Genomic DNA, 15,801 nt, shown 5'->3' on the forward strand with positions numbered 1-15,801 from the left:
AATGCCAGGGAAGAGCAGTAGGCGGTGAACGATGGATTGGCGACGAATGTTTTGACTGATGACAGACATCACAGGTTGCTGCGTTGGTTGGAGAATGAGAGGGGGCGTGCTTGCGTGAGATGATGACAAGGGACAGTGCGATTTAGCTGACATAGAAAGTGCGAGGCATTAGTAAGAATTGTAAAAGAGGGGGAAGGGGTTCACTAGGGGAATGTGATGATGCGAAAGCAAAACAAAGAACTGCAGATGGTTGGTTTTCTTATTTTCACTGGTTGTATTCTGAAGAATTATCTGAACGGTAACTGTTTTTTTTTTGTTTTGTTTGTTAAGGTTAGGTTAATCTGTTTGTGTGTCACTTATCGTTAGTTATCATTCCCGTCATTGGTTTTCCGTTTTTCCTACTACTTTATATACTGTTTCGTCTCTGGCTTGTCATTGCGGCATGCGCCTAAAACTTTGATTTCATTCATTTAGAGTACACTTTTCAATTCTTTTAGATAATCAACAGTTTATTTTTCATTCCTAGAAAAACATTTTCACTCTATCTATTTGTTTGCTGCTTTTTTTTGTAAATTTTCTACTCGCTTTAGCTTACTTTCCAATGAGAAAACAACATGAAAACGGGATGACAGGAAGAATTTTTATTTTCAACGTTTGCGAAGATGGTGTAATTCTCTGTTTATAAACATTACACTATTTTGTATTCTAGTATGTTTGTCTGTGTGTGAGAGAAAGTGTGAAACATGCTTGCAACAACGGTTTTTACTTTTCAATTAGAAAGATGTGTGCAGTTCAGTTAAAATAGTTGTAGAAAACCAGTAACTCGTGGTATCAACTGTATGTGTTTGTGTTTGTATGGTAGTGTTTGTAAACTTTAGCTTAAATGCTTGATCTTTTGAGTAAAGACTAATATGGATTTGAAAGAACTTTTAACAAACGGAATAATGTCGAACTGTTCGCGCGCTTGTGTGTGCATTGATTTGCTCTGGTATTACTTTCGCGTGGAAGGAACTGTCATTTTTTTTCGAGACTTTCTATAGTAATGACTCTGAAGAAATTCGACTCAAAAATTGCGGTATCCTAAAATGAACTATGGTTCGGTTGTTTGCCCTAAGTATTGTCTATATGATTACCATGCGCGATACCGACGCTACCCCTAAGACTAGAGAATTGTAAACAGTGTGCGGTGACACGAAGATAAACAAAGGAAAGGGAGACGCTGAAAAAAGTTTTGTCTGTATGTATGTGATGTGTGTATGCCGATGTGGGAAATCAGCGCCTGCTTTGTTTCAGTTTTCAATATGCACTCATCTTCAGTAGTCCTCCATTAAAATTATGTTTCTTTTTTGTTTCGCACCTTTTTCGTTATACAAATATAAATATAGTTTTAAGACTTTTTTCCATATCATCATTTAGCTTCATATATAAAGAGGGATACAAAGATTTGAATTTGTTTTGGTTGTCAGTGTATTAAATGAATTCCGGCTGATGTTCGTTCTATAAAAATACATGCCTTTTGTCCGGTTGCCGCGCAGTGAAAATACGTCCTTCCCTTTAGCTAATGATTTGCTAGATTCGTCCTGATATTCGACCCTAACCGCAATCACCGTTCAACGCGTTGGTTGTCCAGCCATTTGCTTCGTTCTTTTTCCTCTCGTAAGGTTCCAATCTTTCCTAAACGCGTAAATATACTCGGAATTGGATGACAAACTCCGCTGGAGTCGGTTCTGATTCTGATTCGTCTACATATGGAGAGGGGCAAAGAGAGTGCACGGCTGTTGTTCTAAAATGGAGAAAGTACGATAGTGAATACTTGAACGAACGATTTTCGGCTTGAATGAATGCGCTACTAAATAGGTTAGGTTTCTTTTCCTGTTCTCTATCGCCCTAATCAGACGTGATTTGCACAATTTTAAGTTCATTTTGCAATTGGTTTACGTGTTAAGTTTTCTGTTAGTGTTTGGAGTAAAATTTATAAAATGACCTATTTAGAAGGTTTTCAGCTCAACTTGGGTCATGGTTTCGTTTTTTTTTTATTAAATGGGAGCTTACGCCTGCTTAGTTGTGTTTGCCTAGTTGTCAATGAATGAATTTATTTTATTCTACACGTATTTCATATTAATGTGATTCATAGGTACTTAATTTCCATCCATTTTTGAAAATTATCTAACTTGCTATAATACAATGTTCATCCTAATTTTCGTTTCAGAAACGAAGAAAAACTCGCAGACAAATAAAACGACTTTGGAATCGGTTTTCATCTAAGTTTTGTTCTCTATGGGGGAAATCAAATCAAACCAATCAAACGTCATCGGGATGGCATGGATCTGACAGGTCAACTGTCAAAAACTGTAAGTTTGTTTGGGTTTTCCTTCTCTCTGTTTTACATAAGAATCGTGTCGACAGTTGATCTGATTATTTCGTTACTTGTCTGTTTAAGAGTTTGTGTCTGTGTGTTTACTTCATATTTCCATAACAAATAACAGCAATAGAATTGTCTACCATCACAACTTTTTTTTTGTTCATTTGAATATAAACAGTTTCTGTTTTGTTAGTTTCTGTGTCTACAAAATTGTATCTTTTTTTCTCTATTTTTACTCGTTTTGTCTGTAGGTGTTGATGCTTGTGTGTATGTGTGCTTTGCTTCGAGCGTTTCTTGGTTTTGTGTTGGTGTGGGCACGTCGTGGCACTTCGATGTCGCTTTCGACAGTATTGATCTGATTGTTTGACATTGGAATAACTTTGAAAATTTGACTTTTTACTAGAATAATTAAACTTATTATTTTTGCAGTGTAATAAGTTGCGTGTTCTAAACGGCCTTAAAGTTGAGGCAGAAATACGTGAATCTATCTAAGGGCACAAATAGTTGGAATCAAATACACAAAAGTAAAATCAAACTCAACTGGAAATTATTAAGAAAAACCAAAGGATTCAGGTTAAATGGATGATAAATTAACAGAAAAAAAGTCGGATTCAGGCAGAAAACCATCGAGACAGAAATTCAAGTTGAAACGAGATTTTGGTCTGCCACATTCCTGGAAATAACTTCACAGTATCAGTTTAAACTGCAGCACGCCATCAGAAGTCAAAGCTTCTCGATAGCAGCCCACAAGATGCCGGTTGAACCTTCCGAGTCTTTTTCGGAAACTGAAGGAGAAATCCCGAACCCGTTTCATCAATGACAGTCCTCTATAATACCATCAATAGCTAGAAAGTCTGATATTTAAAAGATCTGCTAGACTTCAGGACTGGAGCAGACACAAGAGAATGTTAGCAAAGGCTTTAGACAGTCTTGCCAGTAATGCCGAAGATCCGTCAATACTACAGTCTGAATCCATTCCGACCATGCCAATCCTCGATACTACCATCAATAGTTTATGCGGCAAATATTTCAAAATTCTGTCGTTTGTGCAAGACCACACGATCAACAAATTTATCCAGATTTTGACCTTTAACTGAGGACAAGTGACCCAAATTCAATCATTGCACAGGACCATCGACGTTCGTAACCATTGCATATTTTTGCTCTAGATTAGTTGACGATTGCTCAAGATGCAGCTGGTGTGCCTACACGGAGAAATCAGATTACCCAAAAAATAAGTTCTTTAAACTCAATTGTCAAAAACAGACAGAGACGCACCGACCCATCGTCGAATTTCAATGGAATAAGCCAAATTTGAGTTCTTTCGAGTTAACAGTTGTTTTTACCCATCTCGGAGACTTCGAAAGCTAACGCTGGGTAGATTTTATTTTGCACTGAGTTATTTTTTTTGCAGTTGTCAAATAAAAACAACCTAATGATAGGTATATGTCAGTTAACCCAAATTTGGGTTATCTCACGGAAGAGCCGAATTGCGTCAAAAGAAGTCAAAGTTGGGTTGATTTGTGGCTCCGTGTAGAGTGAATCAATTACCGAGCGAGCTGCTGAAATACGATGGAGATGCATTGGCCAAGAGTGTTGCACTGAGTTATTACCAATATTTTGGTGGAGCAGATACTACAAGGAGAGTGGATGGAAGGTATGACAACATTATTTCCAATAAGTACGATAAGTTGGATTGTGGAAATTATCGTGAGATCACCATTTTGAGCGCCTCTACCAAGTTCCATGTCGCCGTCTATCACTGATTGCAAGGTAATTTGGGATGGTATGGGCAATGGTAGGTTATGCACGAATACAGTTCCCAGAATAAACTGACAAGATTGATCAATGCAACGAAGGAAACACAAGCCAATAAATCCAGAACCACTTCGTGGATGCAAATCGAACTTTTCGATCAAGTAAAGATCCCCGTCGCACAAAGTTAACCATCTACAAAACGCTGATTGTACAGCTGATTAAAAATAAACATAATTTCAATACCTTTCCCTAATTAAAGTAAAGAGCGTATTTTTTTTTCTCTCTAAGAGAATTGCTCTCTGGACTTCCTAAAAATGGGTGGCATGTTTCTCTTCGTTCGGGGGTTCAATCGAAGATGGCGTCGAAAAAGCAAGCACTCCGCGAGCGTGTTGTACGGTTTTACGAAACGCATGGCCATCGTGGAAAACAGTGTTGGCGTAGCAAGCGTTGCATTTATAATTGAGTTAATAAATCATTCGTTGCTAGACTGTATACCCAAGATTGATTGAAGGGAGGTTCAGTGATCTAAGCAGTCAGTGGGTGCGAAGTGAGGTCAGCTACAGGGGAGGTGAAAGTGACAGCTGGAGAGCTGGCTAGTTGGTGAGTATGTTTTCATGTATCGTTTCTATGGGAATGTTAGGGATTGTTTACCACAGAAAACAAATCCTACCGGTAAGTGAAAATTTTCTCCCGCATTTCTGAGTAACGTTTACCTTCTTCGTGTGTTTTAGAGGATGTAAAATGGAAGTGTTTTTTTAATTAAAGTGAGGAAAAGCTACTAGGAAGCTACATTTCTTCTATGACTAGTGAAATTAAAAGCCGAACGAAACGAGGTGGAGTGTGGCTGTGAAAAATGTTTGGAGGTACGTCTTGAGTTAGCACCTTCAAACCAAAACAAACTCGCCAGCTGTCACCTGGTATTTCAAAATGGCGAATTCAACATTCTGACACATTGAAGTACCTCCCTTCTAGATACCTTGTGTATACCTGTTCAGACGCTTTAACTCTCTATCAGGTTATCGGCCCAGTATAGCTGTTTGCAACTGGTAACCTAGCAACCGGCCAAACAATCAGCCGAAAAGTGATTTTTTTTTTCGCAAGAAGACTTCAAGCAATTCTGAAACATGTCCGTGAAAAGAACGGGAGGCAGATTACCACCGATTCAAGGCAATGGGAATGGAGAACGAACAAGCGATCCAGCTCATGTAATTGGTGGTTTCGGCGGCCAAAGGAAAGAAGCCCCCGGGGGAAACCAAGATGCAAGAGCGTGTGATTTTCGGATTCCGTCCAGTAGCGCTTCCCATCAGTCCCTGGAGAAGCTGAAAGGTCGAGAGGACTACGCAGCGTGGGCGTTCGGAATGCGGATGGTGATGATGCAGGAGGAAACTTGGCGTGCCGTTAATTCACCGGACCATGTGCAGATCAGCGAGAACTAGTTGGACCGTGTTTTGGCGACGATTTGCCTCGGTATCGAGAGTATAATCAAAGACAAATTAAGGACCCCGATGTCCCTTGCAGTTGCCCAAAATTTTATGGCTCGTAAGGTAATCTAGAATGCCGTGAAAAGTGTACTGCGATCTGTCAAACTTGGGTACCTTTTGTACTACCGAGGGACCAAATGCAGTACTAGAAGTGGTACACAATCTGAGCCCGAGTGTGACAGACCTGGTATAATTACAGCTTAGTCCACAGCGCACAAGATGCTTGGCACAGTCTCCGAACGGTCTTCCAAGACAGCGGTAAGTATCGCAAGATTAGTCTGCTGCGAAAGCTAATGAGACTGGAACGTGGAAGACTGTTCATCTGTTGAAGAGTACGTGGACAAAATTTTAATCACAAGCCAGAAGCTGCAGGAGATTGGATTACAGCTTAACGATGAGTGGATATCGTTGCTCCTCATGATGGGGCTGCTGAAGAGATCCGAGCCGATGGTCATGTGAATGGACGCCTCAGGTATCAAGTGGACGGCAGATTGAGTGAAATCAAAAAATCTCCAGGACGTAACGATCGAGTCCAGTGCCAGGGCTGGCGGATCGAGCGGTGCCCTAGCAACACGTCCGAGACAAGTAAGCAAGAAGGTTTGGCCATGAGGTGTTTTAAGTGCGAGAAACATGGACACTACGCTTTGGAATGTCCACAGAAATCGACGAACAAGAACGAGAAGAGTTCTCGGAAGAAAGCACTACTGGCGTGAAAGAAGCAGAACGGATCAATGGAAGAGTGGGTACTGGATTCTGAAGCTGGAGACCATATGTGTAAGGATGAGAGCATGCTAGTTGGCGTGAAGCCCGTGGGGCAGATGCATCCGAGATACTGGTTGGGGCCACTGGAAATGTTGAGATTGACGCTGATGTCGATGGAGAGTGCTGTAGCCTAGATGTCTATAACGTCTTATGTGTTCCTTATCTCGCAGTAAATTTTCTTTCTGTGCGTCGCATTTGCTAGAAAGGTTATTGCGTCAGTTTTATGAAGGAATCATGCGTGGTCTAGCAAGAGTCAATAGAAGACGTCATTGCTATAGGTCGTGAAAAGGACGGCCTTTACCGGTTGAACCAGGCTGGTCAATCGAGCGCGTGCTTGACACGTTCATTCAAGGTTCAGGGATTCGGTCCAAATACTTCAATTATTTTCTCCAAAACGTCATGTAGAACATTATTTGGAGATAATATTTGTTTGTATTTTAGGATGATCTTCATCAAACATTTAGGAGGTCTTTTAGAGATCCTCGAAGAAATTCAAGGAAGTCGTACTTAAAACTCACAAGGAAGTCGTACTTAGAACACTTTCAAAATTCAACGCAGATTTTTTATTTTTATTTTTTTCAAAACAATCTAAAAAAATTGCTTGAAATTTTGATAAATAACTAGAAAATATATAAAGATTTCAATGGAAATTGTTCAAAAAGCAAAATTGAGCAATGACTGTATGAATTTTTGAAGATACTCTTAACAGAAATGCTGGAGAAAGTCCTAGAGAAATTAATGGAATAATTTTTGGATGGATGATTCCTGATGTGGTTACCTTAGAAAAAATCCAGATTGAATAAATGAAGATATAAAACAATTTTTTTGGAAGAATTATTTAGAAAGTTCATAATAATTTTAAAAACAAACTCTTGAAGAGATCTGCGGAGTAATACGTGAAAGAAATATATAGTAAATCAAGCTGTTATACTGATAATGTCATGAGAAATTCCAAAAAGGCCTTTAGAATCATACATAGAAAAATGTCTGTTCAATGTAGTAATCAAACTCTCATCTCATGCTTCCTATTAGGTATCTCTTATTATTCATAATATATGTATGGTCTCGTTTTTTTTAACTAGAATTGTCTAAAGCAATTATTTCTAATACCATCATACTACCAGCCTTAATTTCCCCAGAGAAAAAATGCAAAACGCTCTCCAGAAAAATATTGTGGGTACGTCAATGAAGTCCATACATCTGAATCCCATTTTAAGAGAAAGGATATAAGAAAGGCTCTTTCAGATCATTGGATAAACATTATTGATTTTTTTTCCTAGATAAATTTACTTTCGAAGATACTTTTCATTTGAAAAAAACAAGTTTTTATTTATCTTAAATTAACTATTTGTATGTTTTGGAAAATTTCTTTAACCTGTAATTATTTTTTAAAACCTGGAAAACTCAGGGAATTTCATTTCTGTAAATGGGTAGACACCCTGAGTGAAACATATTCTCCTATAGTCCGCTACCGTACAGTTTTACATCTCCTTGCGCTGGTCGCGCAACTGGATATTCTCGTCTACCAAATGGACGGTATGACAGCATTTATCCAAGGCAATTTAGACAACGAGGAGATATATTTTAAACAACCAAAGGGATTCCGAGACGATGCTGCTCCAAGCAAGGTCTGCAGACTGAAGAAAGCTCTGTACGGACTCAAGCAGACAAGCAGAGTATGGAACATCAAGCTGGACCATAAACTCAAGCGAATGGGACTGAAGCGTTCAAAGTACAACACGTCCGTGTACTACAAGACCGATGGTAAGCTCATTATCGCGGTCTATGTCAACGATTTTTTCCTGTTCTCCAACAGGCAAGGGTTGGTCGACGATGTGAAGCGACAGGTGAGCAAAGAGTTTCAGATGAAGGATCTAGGTCTAGCCAAACAAATTCTGGGACTGCGAGCTAACAGGATCGACGGCGACTTCATCGATCAGGGACGGTGCATAGATGAAATACTAGAAAAATACAATCTGAGCGACTGTAATCCAGTATCGATACCGCTGGACGCGAATCAGCGACGTTGAGCCCACGAAATGAGGGGAAAAAGAGAAGATGAAGGCATTCCGTGAGCTGATTGGAGGACTTCAGTTCATTGTGTACGAGACCAGACATCAGCCATGCAGTAAGCATGGTCAGCTCGTTTTGCAGTGAACCTGAGATTCCACACTGGACAGCGGTCAAATGAATTTTGCGTTACCTCAAAGAAACCCAGACAACCAGAATGTAGGTATAACGAAATATACGTACAAAAGTGGAGGCGATATATGTGCATATTTTATATGATTAAATATAGCATGCAATGCGATTGTGTAGATTTCATTGCGAACTAATTTGAACTCTTATGCGACTTAATTTGTGATAACAAAGTTGAGTTGACAGCTGCTACGGATTGATCCGACTTACTTTGTACGAGTATACGGGACGAAACAAAATGCACTGATGAACTCAGAAAATAGCGTTTTATGCGAGGAAATTCGTCACTCAAATGATTTTTGTCGCCGTTTTGGGCGGGTGTGATGTTATTTGTACAATCAAATGAGTTTTTGCGTTTTTTTTTTTTTTTACCAATTCATTTATTTAAGGCTCTATCGCGTTTAACGCTTTACGGAGCCGAGATTCATTTTTGTACTTTTTTTTACAATTGTTTAACTTCTTAAGTACCAAGTTTAGTCCGGGTTGGAGCCAGGGTACTCGTGGCAACTCGAGGTTAGTGGTCACAAATATTTTTAGGAAGGGCTAGGTTGGGATTGGGTTACAGGGTTCTTTGCAGCTCATCCGGGTGGTATTTCATGGTTGCTCGTTTGTCGTATCATGGCGTATACCAACTTCATGTGGGTTTTCGATTGCCGGATGGCCAGGAACATCAATCCAACACAAATGGACCATAACACAGAGAGAAAAAAAAAACTGGGGAAGAGAACACAAGAGAATTAAACTTTTATACAACACAAGCGAAGGTAATCGTAAATCGACAACATGTAGACGAGATCGCGGGAGCCCAACACATCTCTAACTGAAACATAGGGTTGTCTACCTCGGGCCACAAGGGTATCCATAAGTTGTGCTCTGGAGGCGTCCATATCCGGGCACTGCCAAACTACGTGATCGATGTCATCATAACCGGAACCACACCTATTACATATATTGCTCAGCGCGAGGTTGATCCTGTGCAAATGTGCGTCTAGCGAGTAATGGTTGGACATAAGTCTTGACATCACGCGAATGAAATCTCGACTTACATCCCAACCTTTCCACCACGCTCGCAAGGAAACTCTAGGGATTATGGAATGTAACCACCGTCCCAGTTGGTCATTTAGCCAGTCGCTTTGCCAACCGTGAAGAGAACTTTGACGTACTAAATGAAACAATTCATCGTGTGAAATTCTTCTATCATATATCTCACCTTCCTCAGCGCCCACCTTTGCGAGAGAGTCCGCCTTCTCATTGCCATAAATTAAGCAATGTGAGGGGACCCATACAAAGGTAATCTTATATGATCTTTCGACCAGTGCACACATCTGCTCTCTTATTTTTGTAAGAAAGTAAGATGCATGCTTTACAGGTTTCATCGATCGGAGTGCCTCAATAGAACTGAGACTATCCGAGAAGATGAAGAAGTGGTCTGCGGGCATGTTAGAGATCATCCCCAAAGCGAAGTTGATTGCTGCCAGCTCAGCAACATAAACCGTGCAAGGTTCCTGAAGTTTTCGGAAGGCGGAAGAGTTTTCATTGAAGACACCGAAGCCAGTGGATCCATTTATACGTGACCCGTCAGTGAAATATCTCCTGTAGGAATCGACATTCTGGAACTTTGCGTTGAAAATACGTGGAATAGTTATACATCGAAGTTGATCTGGAATTCCATGAATAGCTTGTTTCATGGACAGATCATATTCAACAGAGGAACTGTCATTGGTGAAGCGTACACGTGGAGGGTTATAACATGGAAGGCTAATGTCAGATGACATGTAGTAGAGATAAACTCTCATGAATTTTGACTGAGTGTTCAGTTTGAGCAATTCTTCGAAGTTTTCGATGACGAGTGTGTTGCTCACTCCACACTTAATAAGTATTCTTAGCGAGAGCTCCCAGAATCGGTTTTGTAGCGGTAAAACCCCTGCCAGAACCTCTAGGCTCGCATTATGTGTCGAGTGCATACACCCTAAGGCGATACGCAAACAACGATATTGAATTCGTTCCAATTTAATCAAGTGGCAGTTTGCTGCTGAGAGAAAACAGAAAGAGCCATACTCTAGAACAGAGAGAATGGTTGTTTTATAGAGTTTTATGAGGTCTTCCGGGTGAGCACCCCACCATGTTCCGGTAATTGTTCGTAGAAAATTGATCCTTTGTTGGCATTTTTCCGTTAAATACCTAATATGAGTTCGCCAAGTGCCTTTTGAATCAAACCAGACCCCAAGGTATTTTGAAGTCAAAGACTGGTCGATGTCTGTTCCCAAAAGCTTAAGCTTTAGTTGGGCAGGATTCCGCTTCCTAGAAAATACAACCAGTTGAGTTTTTTGCGGAGCAAACTCGATCCCTAAATTTCTAGCCCAAGTGGATAGATTATCAAGGGAATTTTGCAATGGTCTTTGCAAGATTTCCGCTCGTGGGCCCTTCATAGAAACCACAGCATCATCTGCAAGTTGTCTTAGCGTGCATGGTTCTTCCAAACAGTTGTCAATATCTTTAACATAAAAATTAAAAAGCAAGGGACTCAGACATGAGCCTTGGGGAAGGCCCATATAACTAATTCTGGAAGTTGTCAGTTGACCGAGAGTGAAGCTCATGTGTTTTTCTGACAACAGATTGTACAAGAAATTATTCAATATTCCAGGTAATCCACTATTGTGCAGGCTTTCTGACAATATTTCTATGGAAACTGAATCAAAAGCGCCCTTAATATCCAAGAAAACCGAAGCCAATTGCTCCTTGTCCGCAAAGGCTAGTTGAATATCTGATGAAAGCAACGCTAGACAATCGTTTGTTCCTTTGCCCTTGCGAAAGCCAAATTGAGTACTGGAAAGCATGTTGTTTGATTCGACCCAGTGATCGAGTCGGGATAGGATCATTTTTTCTAACAATTTCCTTAAACATGATAACATAGCAATCGGGCGGTACGAATTATGATCAGACGCTGGTTTCCCAGGCTTTTGAATAGCTATTACTTTGACCTGTCTCCATTCAGGTGGAACAATGTTGTGCTCCATGAATAAGTTGAACAGGTCAAGCAACCGTCTTTTAGCGATATCAGGGAGATTTTTAAGAAGATTGAACTTAATCATATCGCGTCCCGGAGAGGAGTTGTTTGATGAAAGAAGAGCCATAGAAAATTCCAGCATAGTGAATGGGTTTCCCAGAATGGCGGTTGAGCTGGAACTGAGTCTGGACAGACCTTTTTTGCGAAGTTGAATATCCAACGATTGGAGTATTCGTCACTCTCATTTGAGGATGAGCGGTTTCGCATGTTGCGAGCCACTCTCCAAAGCGTCGTCATTGAAGTTTCTCGTGAGAGGCCATCGATGAAACGTCGCCAATAGCTACGCTTCTTCGCTTTAATAAGATTCTTCAGTCTTTTTTCGAGCTTCGAGTACTCTAAATAAAGTTCTGAGGTACCATATCTACGAAAAGCTTTAAAGGCATTAGATTTTTCTCGATACAACTGAGTGCATTCATCATCCCAACCAGGTGTGGCTGGTCGTCTTTTGAAGGATGCACTTGGAACTCGTTGCTTTTGGGATTCTAATGCACTTTTATAAATCAATTCTGTTAGGAGTCGATACTCATCCAACGGTGGGAGAGTGTTGAATGATTCGATACCAAAGGTTACCGCTGATGCAAATTTTTGCCAATCGATATTCCTAGTGAGGTCAAAAGGAACCTGAATTGACTGTTCTGACCTTTCAAAATTATTTCTGATAGAAGTTATTATGGGCAAGTGATCACTACCATGGGGGTCATCGATCACCTTCCACATGCAATCGAATGATAGTGAACTTGATCCCAAAGACAGGTCAAGGCGGCTTTCTTTGCGTCGGATGAAATACGTGTCACTTCACCTGTGTTCAAAATGTTCAAGTTGAAATCGTCGCATAAGTCATAGAAAATAGCCGCTCTATAATCGTCATAAGACTCGCCCCATCCAGTACCATGTGAGTTCATATCACCCAGTATTAAAACTGGAGATGAGAGCATGGAGACTGCATTCCAGAGATGACGGCGGTTTATTGAAACTCTTGGAGGAATATAAACAGAAGCTACGCAAAGGTCTTTACCCTTTACGCTTATTTGGCAAGCAACGATTTCTATGCCTGGATGAGTCGGGATGGGGATTCTGTAGAATGAGTGGCACTTTTTGATCCCTAAAAGCACACCCCCGTAATTATCATCTCGATCCTGGCGTATAATGTTAAAATCGTAGAAGTTAAGATCATCTTCAGAAGAAAGCCATGTTTCACAGAGTGCAAATATATCACAATCGGAATTGTGAAGCAAAAACTTAAATGTGTCTAATTTAGGTTTTAGACTATGACAGTTCCACTGTAGCACAGTGATCATATCTTGTACCTCACTCGATGAATTATCCATCGAAAGATATGATCGAAGCAAGGAGGGGCCACGAAATAGTCAATTCCCTGAGATACTCTTCTATTGCGGGGAGAAAAAGGTCGAGTATGCCTCTGAATGAGTCTGAAACTCCGAGGGCATTGCATATGCGATCCACAAGGGCCGTAAAAGTTATCAGTCCTCGCTTGGCCCCGGGGGTTTTCGAGGAAGAGCGAGGGACTTCAGTAGCTTTTTTCTTGCTATCTTGTCTAGAGCTTCTTTTTGAAGTATATTTAATAGGTGGAGGCGGGGGCGGCAGATCTTTGCTGCAACACGGAACGGAAGCATCAAAGACCTGTTTCTTCGGCAATTTCAAATTTGCCCCACCTCCTTTTGAATTAGGCAAACTTTTGAGGGAAGATTTCATTACCTTTCGGCGCAGTCCCGGAGAAGATTGAGACTTTCGTTTACCGGGTGCGTGTACCTCCGAAGAATCTCCCCCATCGGTTTCGTCGTCGTTCGCTTCATCGGAAGACAACTCTTGAAAAGAGTTACCAACTGGGATGGCTGATGAAGACTCTTTTGCGGACGGATTTAAAGATTTTACCATTTCCGCGTATGTCTTCTTGGAGCGCTTCACAATTGAGCGACTCTCATTTCGAATGCGTCTTTTATAAGCCGGGCATTTCTGCAGGTCATGAAGTTCCTCGCGACAGTAGCTACATTTTTCGGCTTCCTGTGTGCAAGCATCTTCCAAGTGAGCTTGGTTGCATTTGCCACAACGGGGCTTGTTGTCGCAATAGCTAGCACTGTGGCCAAGCTGCTTGCAGTTGGTACAATTGAATACCTTCGGCACGTAAAGACGCACTGGGTAAAAAGCACTGTCAATACAAACAAATTTCGGGAGGACGGAACCGGGGAAAGTCACTCGAAACGAGGCTGACGGCGAAAACACTTTCTTATTTCCTTCCATGGAAACTGATTGTAATTGTTTACAATCCAGTATAGCCACATCAGGAATGGACCGGTTCTCAAAGACGCCTTTGCCAGTCTTAATGTCTTCGCATGTTAGACTCGCGTCGATAATTTTCCCTTCCACCTCGACTTCTCGTGCCGGCACATAGACGCAATATTCCACAGTAAAAGCCTCATGCTGAGCAATTTCATTCGCTGCTTTGTAACTAGGTGCAGTTACACGCAGCTTGGATTCTTTCACTTGGTGAATAACGGTCCCAGGATATTTACGCGTCAGCTCCCGAGAAATCGAGAGCACGTTCAAAATCTTCTTTTTGCGCCGGAAATAGACAACCCAAGGCCCAGCCGAAGACGGTTGATAGAACCGCGTTCGAGCAACGAGATCTCTAGGAGGCGTATCGCCTCCATCCGATTCATCCATGCGGAAAAAAGCTTAACCGCAACCAAATGAAGAAAAAAAAATAATAATAAAAAAAAACAAAAACAAAAAAAAATATGTGTAAAAAAATTATTAATCAGTGGACTATTTTGTACACACCTCCCCTAAATGGGTAAATCAAATTCACAAAAAAAAAAGAAAAAAAAAATTAACCAGTTAGTGGGCTATTTTGTACCCAACTCCCCTATACAGGCAAAATTGCACCGGGAGAGAGACAGAGGAGAAGCGAAAAACAACCTTGAACTCAACACTGTTGTTCGGAGATGCGAAAGCAATTCAATAGATAATGTATACTTATCCGTTCTACAGCAGGAGAACGTCCACGCGCCGTAGGTAGTAGACCGACCGGGTCGGCCTTCTGCCTTGTTGTTGTTCTCGGTGCGGGAGAAAATCAATCACCGATAATTGATGATGGGCGATGATTTTATTGCGGTGGAACGATACTAGTTTCACTAGTTCGCTTCCTTCGCAAAGCGCAATCGTCTAAGCACTCACTTTGCACAAAACTGAAACTTGTTTAAGGCCGCACGGGACGTCATCATAATTACCCTATCCATTTCAAGAAGCAAATCTCAAGAACCACTCCATATATCGATGCGAAAATGTATCACTATGATTCTATACATGCAGTGCACAACCCGATAAATTTTCAGCTTCATCGGTTCACTAAAACTCGAGATTTGCTTCCACAAAGTTTTGATGATTATTGTTAGAGTGAGACGAAAAATAGGGAAAATAACACGGTCTCCCGTGTCCCCTTAACTCACTAATTAAACCAAAAACCCACGCGGGCGGTGGGGAAAAAGGCCTAAATGAACTCTGCAAAAAGTGCCGTACGATGAGACCGGGATCCTGTCGACCGACTCGTTCAAGCGCTAAGCAAGGAATGAGTTTTTGCGTTTATTCTTATGCGACTTCTGGTTGTCTGGGAATCAAGCAGTGCAAGCCAACGTTCAGGAGTGGTGGAGAAGATTCATATCCTTGAATTGTACGACATCAACTAGTCTCTGGTCATCAAATGCGATAATAAAAGTTCATTTTTTTCTGGCTAAGGAAATGGACTATTCAGCAAGAACGAAGCACATTGATGTAAGGCATCAATTCGTTCGTGAGTGTGGCATCAATTCGTTCGTGAGTGTGGAGCGGAAGGTCGGTAGCGGCCGCCAGGTGAACATAATGACGAAGAAGAAAGATGAAGCGTTGAAAAAGCTGTTCGACAACAAGGACGGAATGAGTTTGCGTGATGCCGGCTGAAAATATTACTGCTCCCATACCTTGATTCATCGAACCCTCAAATCGCCTTAAAATCTATTATGCTCCTCTCCCATAGACACACCATTATGACATCACTCTTACATCGACGTGAGAGTGTCCATGGAGGTCTCAGGGGGTCATAATCGCGTTCCACGCTGTTAACGACTTTTCATGGGGGGCATGCAGGATTCCAGTTGTGACGTAAGTGGGTTTGGGTT

The 15,801-nt window shown here is 41.2% G+C and overlaps 1 protein-coding gene across 1 annotated transcript in view; it reads left to right on the forward strand.

Annotated features, from left to right (window-relative positions):
• LOC5575653 (alpha-mannosidase 2) overlaps positions 1-3,411 on the forward strand; it is a 79,898-nt gene extending 76,487 nt beyond the window's left edge. The window contains exon 7 of the mRNA XM_021838072.1: positions 2,210-3,411. The gene's annotated coding sequence lies outside the window, so the exon portion shown is untranslated. The remainder of the gene's footprint in view (positions 1-2,209) is intronic.
• The last annotated feature ends 12,390 nt before the right edge of the window (positions 3,412-15,801 follow it).

Source organism: Aedes aegypti, chromosome 1 (genome assembly GCF_002204515.2).
Source record: "Aedes aegypti strain LVP_AGWG chromosome 1, AaegL5.0 Primary Assembly, whole genome shotgun sequence".
NCBI classification, from domain to species: Eukaryota; Metazoa; Arthropoda; class Insecta; order Diptera; family Culicidae; genus Aedes; species Aedes aegypti.